The following is a 6,803-nucleotide window of genomic DNA, read 5'->3' on the forward strand; positions in this document are numbered from 1 at the left end:
GGGCTCCTCTGTGGCCTACAGAAGAGAGTGAGAGATCCCCTGAAACCAGGGTGGCAGGGGGATGTGAGCCACCATGTGGGTGTGATGATCAAATCCAGGTGTTCTGTAAGAGCAGAAGGTGCTCTTAGCACACAACCACCTCTCTGTCCCTAATCCCGCTTCCTTTAACTGCTAGGAAAGGACTCCGGTCCTTCTCAGAGGTATATTCTGTCTCTGAGAATCCACTGACTATTTCCATCCAATGTCTACTTCCTTCTGAATGTCTGGATGTCTGCTTAGTTGTGTGCATGTGTGCACCACTGCACATATAGGGAGGACAAGTTCCAGGACAGCCAGGGCTATACAGAGAAACCCTGTCTTGAACCCCCCCCAAAAAAAAAAACCAAAAAAAACAAACAAAACAAAACAAAACAAAACAAAACAAAACAAAACAAAACAAAAAAAAGGAGCGACTTCTGGGATCCGTTCTCCCCTTTGAGCTCCAGTCCTTGGGCTTTGACAGCAGCACCTTTGCCTCTTGAGGCATCTCGTGGGCCCCAGTGTCTGTTCTTTTATTTGCTAAATGTTATTTATTTTTATGTGCATGGATGTTTTACCTACATATGTATCTATGCATATGATACCTGAGGAGGCCAGACGAGGGTGTGTCTTTGAGTTACAGAAGGTTGTGAGCCTTCAGATGGGTTCTGGGAATCGAACCTGGGATCTGGAGGAGCCGTCAATCCTCTCAGCTACTGAGCATCTCTCCAGCCCCCATCTAGGTAACTTATGTTTTGTTGTTCTTTCTAGTTTTGTTCTGTTTTCTACATTTTATTGGCTACTGTCATATAGACACTAGAGCCACTTCTTTCTGTCCTGTCCTGACCATGGGTCAGGCCTCTCCAGGAGCCCCGCCTCCACCGGAACTTCCTCTGCAGCCAAGCAAGGTTTCCTTCTGTTGTTGCTCCAACTGCTCCTCAAGGTCCTGAAGCTGGAGCTCATTCAATTCAGCTTCAATCTCAGCTGTGACATGGTCTAGCCTCTTCCCAACTGTGGCCTGAACTTCCTGCAGCTCCTGTTTGAGAAGCACTAGACAGACAACTTCAAAGACCACACTGAATATGCAGAAAGGCCCGATCCCCTTTAATGATCCTGTTTCCCAACCTCACATAAGAATTTATTAAGTGAGCTTTAAATCAGTAATGATGGGCAAATCACACCTGAGATGCTGGAACTTGGTAGGTACTGGGGGCCTCACAGCTGGGCCTCTCACTGTGCGGTGGCACAGGCAGAGTGCCTTAATTTGTCCCAATCTGGTGCTGGGAGCTGGGGAAGTTCTGGGAGAGTCTATGGTCCCTGCTCCATGATGAAAACTTGGAGAGCTGGATCCACTGTCAGCAAAGGACGCAGCAGCAGCAGCAGCAGTCAAATAAGATCCATGCACTGCGCCACGCACTGCACCACACTGCACCATGCACTGCACCACAATGCACCACGCACTGTACCACACTGCGCCACACACCATATACTGCACTTGGTTTGTTGAGTCTTTTTCCTCCCGAAAGACAGGCTCATCCTGGCAGTCCTGGTATTCACTCTGTAGACCAGGCTAGCCTCAAACTCAGAGATCCAACTCCCTCTGCCTCTTGAGTGCTGGGATTAAAGGCATGCACCAGCATGCCTGACTAGATTTTTTTAATTACATTTTTAAAATGTGTCTGTGGGGGAGGGTGCACTGTGCATAGCAGGGTGTGGAAGTCAGAGGACACTTTGTAGGCATCAGTTGTCTCCTTTTGGTATGTGGATTTGGGAATCAGGCTCAGGATTGGAGCTGCTTCTAAGCCCTGAATCTTTTTTTTTAATTAGGTATTTATTTCATTTGCATTTCCAATGCTATCCCAAAAGTCCCCCACACGCTCCCCCACCCTCCCACTCCCACCTCTTGGCCCTGGCCTTCCCCTGTACTGTGGCATATAAAGTTTGCACGACCAATGGGCCTCTCTTTCCACTGATGGCCGACTAGGAGAGTCTATGGTCCCTGCTCCATGATGAAAACTTGGAGAGCTGGATCCACTGTCAGCAAAGGACACAGCAGCAGCCGCAGCAGTCAAATAAGATCCATGCACTGCGCCACGCACTGCACCACACTGCAGCTAAAGACACGAGCTCCGGGGGTACTGGTTAGTTCATAATGTTGTTCTACCTATAGGGTTGCAGATCCCTTTAGCTCCTTGGATACTTTCTCTAGCTCCTCCATTGGGGGCCCTGTGATCCATCCAATAGCTGACTGTGAGCATCCACTTCTGTGTTTGCTAGGCCCTGGCCTAGTCTCACAAGAGATAGCTATATCTGGGTCCTTTCAGCAAAATCTTGCTAGTGTATGTAATGGTGTCAGCGTTTGGAAGCTGATTATGGGATGGATCCCCGGATATGGCAGTCTCTAGATGGTCCATCCTTTCGCCTCAGCTCCAAACTTTGCCTCTGTAACTGCTAGCCCTGCATCTTTATACACTGAAGCGTCTCACCAGCGCCATTTTCCATTTTGAGAGAGGCTTGCTAAGCTTGGCAGGCTGGCCTCGAACTCCCTCTGCAGCCTTGGTGGGACTTGGACATGTGGGTTTTTTTTCCTGCCCTAGCCTTCTAAGTATCTGAGATGACAGTCCTGCACTAAAAGATAGGGCTTACTGTGTGTTCTAAATTAACTGAATGAAAGAAGAAAATGAAGTCTACTTAAGGGTGCCAGCAAAGCTGACAACCATCTGTAACTCCAGCTTCAGAAGATCCGATGCCCTCTTTTGGCTGGCACCAGGCACCCCCATGGTGCACAGACACATGCAGACAAAACACCCACACACATAAATGAAATTTAAAGAAAATGGGGGTGGTGGCACAGACGGTGGAAACAAATCTTTAACTCCATTCCAACAGATTCCTGACTTGGATAATTGAGGGGTACTGTGGGTGGATTTTACGGAGTCCCAGACAAAAACTTAGCTGAGTCTTCATCACTGCAAACGAGTCCATGGTGGGTTGACAGCTGGGGCAGGAGTGGGGTGGGGGTGGGGAGATGGGAGTTGAGCGAGGGGGAGGGGGGATGGCCGAGTGGAAAGGCCGGTGGTGTTTGTCCTGCTGTGCTGCTGGTGGTCTCGTCCTTCCTATCTGCATGGCCTATTTCTGAGGAGATACACAGGCGACGCAGGAACCCCATCCGGCAGCAGAGTGGACCGTGCAGTTCGTGTGCTGCACAAACACCCTCCCAAATACGCAGAAACGCCCCCGCGGAGGGAGGAGCGGCTGGGGAGCTTGCAGATCATAGCACCCCGTGCAACCCCCAACTTATCACCCCGCACCCTTCCCGGGGGTTGACTATCTCCGTTCACAGAGGACCCACCTGACGCCTAATCCCTGCCTCGCCCGACACCGCGGCTCTCTAGCGCTCCTCACAGGCGACCAAGGCCAACCGAGGCCCTTGGGCTGGTGTGCATAGTAAAGCTGTGTTAGAAAAGCTGCGTCCTCCTGGGGCCAAGGACACAGTTGCACTTGGCTGCTTGGGGTGTGGGGTGTATGTGCACATAAGTGTGTGATTGCGATGTGCCTGTGTGTGTGTTGTATGTGGAAAGCAGAGATGGGGTGGGTGGGGAAGAGAGAGAGAGAGAGAGAGAGAGGAGAGTGTCCTGGTTCTCAGAAGCTGTGAGTTGCACCCAGAACTGGGGCCCCAAACCTGTGACCTAAAGGTATCAATGATTCCCACATGTGACAACCTCTAGAGAGACCGGAGAACTGATGAGGGGCCCTCCGCTTGCATCTGGGTGAGGAGAGCGCTGAGAAAGGCGAAGGAATTCTCCACCTGACAGGAGGAGTAGGAACTCATAATCAGAATAAAACTCAAATAAGGAAAACTATATTGACAAAACTGACAGGCCCGGCGACAGTGCCTGACTGCAGGCATGAGGCTCGGGTCCCCAGTCCTTGGAATCTGCCATATCTCTCTACTGATAGTTGTTCTGTATTCTAAGTGTGGACACCCTGGAAACCCCATGCTCAATTCCCACTAGGAGCACTGCCTTCCTCGTATCTGACTTTGTGTTTCAACCAGTCTGCAGACTTCTCCTTTCCCTCTATAGATGTCCCTAGGGGCAAGGAACACAGTCTGCTGGTGTCAGGTCAGGCTCAGGCGCCGCACTATCTCTGCAGATCCTTTTCAGCCTGGGACTCGGTTCCTCTGGGGAATGAAGTATCCCCTCAAACTAGAGGGATAATTTTGAAAACAAAATTATCAGCAGAGATATGGACAGCAGGATCAGTAAAGTCCAGGGTGTCAGCCAAGGATAGCCTCAGTGAACTCACTACCCCAAAGGCTGGGCAGCGGGGTAGTTCTGAGAATCTGGGCAGAGAGTGTCCTCTGGTAGGAGCATGTGCCCAGCTTCCTTCTCACCCAGTCTCCCATGGGCGCTATTCTCCACTGGCCAAACTCTGTAGAAGCCAAGGACAAAGCCTTTGGCTCCTTGCCCCAAATCAGAGAAGGGGCCAGAGACAGGGTCTGGAGCAGCCCCAGATCCATGGCACACCTCCTCAGCTCCCTGGGCCCTCCTGGTCATGACAGGAAAGCCAGAGCATATCCAGCTGTCAGCCCTGGATTTTAATGATTAACTGGCACCTCAAACACAGCCCTGTCCAAAGCCTTGAGTTCCGCCATCTTAAACCTACTTCCTCCCTTATCTCAATGGGCAACAGGCTCTCCTCTCCTCACACTTGCTTGGGTTATATCAGGGGCCCCTTGAAAAGCCCTCTGTACCCTTTCTTCCTTCAGCTCCTCCCTAATCCTTTGGCTCAAGAGAAGGCCCACCTAGATCTGGTTGGCCTTTGTGACTACTGTAGGTCAGAGTCCATGGGAGAACCCACCCAGCCTGAAGCCTTATGTCTCACCTCCCCAGGAAAGCCCTTTGCTCTCCTATCCCAGGAATACAGGGTGTTTCAATTAGCTGTCACATCTTCCAAGGTGACCCTCAGAGAAAGATGACTTCCTCCTGTCTCTGTGCCTCAATGCTGGTTCTGCAAGGACGAGTAGATGGACATTTGACTCCAGAGCAAAAGAAGTCCCCCATCTACCGCAGGGCCAGCAGGATACCTGCGACGTGCCAGTGTGGCCCAGCTGACCCAGGAGCTGGGCACTGCCTTCTTCTCCATGTTACACTCTAAGTACTGAAAGCCTCTCTTACCAGCACAGCTCCGCAGTCATTCTGCTCTGTCTGCCTGTCTCCAAAACACATCTCACAGACTTCTCCCCTCCCCCACAGTGCCACCCAGGCTAGCCTGTCACCTCCCACCCTGATCAACTCCCAAGACTCACCTCTGTCTTCTGAATCCATGACTGTTTACATCGGTCAGCTAGAGCTACCTAAGACCTAACTTGAATTATATTATGTCCCTGGCAGCCATACCAGTGGCTCTTTGCTCAGGCGCCCAGGTTTACCATGGCCACGTCCCCCTAACCAGTTTCTCTTACACAAAAAGCTTTTGTTCCTCAGAGTTATGGGACATATGCAACCTACAGGAAACTCTTTCCTCTGCTGCCCCTGCTGCCCCTGCTGCCCCTGCAGCCCCTGCTGGTGCCTTCTCATCCTTAATAGCTTAAGCATAATCACATTAAAGAAAGCCTCATCTTATTTAAGAGGTGCCTAAGATACACCACTGTCCCACCCGGCCACCCTGCCCAGTCCTATGATCCATGCCTGACACCCCTTACCCAGTTTAAAGTATTTATTTATTTGCTAGTAGTCTGTCATTTCCCCACACACACTATATTAAAACCCATGGAGGGCGAAGGTTCCATCTTTCTATCTGCTTGACTCCCACTGTATCCTCCAGGGTTGTCACTGGCCATTGTCATTGTCATAGTGTCATGGAAGCCTTCCTAGAGAATCCCACTGTTCTAGCAACTTTGCTGAACTTGTAAAGTCACCCAAGAATGGGGTCAAGAGAATCCCCAGTCTAGGGTCATCTGGGATATGGAAAAAAAGTAAGTGCCAGGTGGCCCGTCTGTTGGTTGGGGTAGTTATAGGGAATTTTGACAGCAGGACTGCAGCTTATGCTCATGGTGGTCAGCAAGGCAAGGTCACTCTCCCTGGTGCCTTGGTAAAAAGTGAGTTGGGTGCGATGTCCCCACGATGGCTGAAGAACTCCCCTGTGCTCAGGCTTCCTGTGTTTACTAATATGGTTCGTCAACATCAATCTAAACAAGTTTATCAATTAGTGCCTAGAACTGTTTATAGTTTCATCTTTGGATTCACAGAGGAACAGATGCGAGAAACTGAGATACCCTCTAACGTCTATCAAAGGGTTCCCCTCTGCCAGGTGGTGGTGGCGCACGCCTTTAATCCCAGCACTTGGGAGGCAGAGGCAAGCAGATTTCTGCGTTCGAGGCCAGCCTGGTCTACACAGAGAAACCCTGTCTAGAAGAGAAAAGGAAAGGAAAGGAAAGGGAAGGGAAGGGAAGGGAAGGGAAGGGAAGGGAAGGGAAGGGAAGGGAAGGGAAGGGAAGGGAAGGGAAGAGAAGAGAAGAGAAGAGAAGAGAAGAGAAGAGAAGAGAAGAGAAGAGAAGAGAAGAGAAGAGAAGAGAAGAGAAGAGAAAAAAAAGTTCCTCCCTCTTTTCCACAATCTAGTCCCCACATTCAAGCTCTTGCTCTGAGAATATACCTAAGATTCTTGTCAATAAAATACAAAGAGAAAAGGATTGTATCACTGGCGATGAACTAGTCTCTATTGAAGCTGATGGACTGACAGTATGAATGGACTAAAAATTGACCAGGAAAAACGGATGACCT

The sequence above is a fragment of the Mus musculus genome, chromosome 3, assembly GCF_000001635.26.
Source record: "Mus musculus strain C57BL/6J chromosome 3, GRCm38.p6 C57BL/6J".
In the NCBI taxonomy this organism is placed as follows: domain Eukaryota; kingdom Metazoa; phylum Chordata; class Mammalia; order Rodentia; family Muridae; genus Mus; species Mus musculus.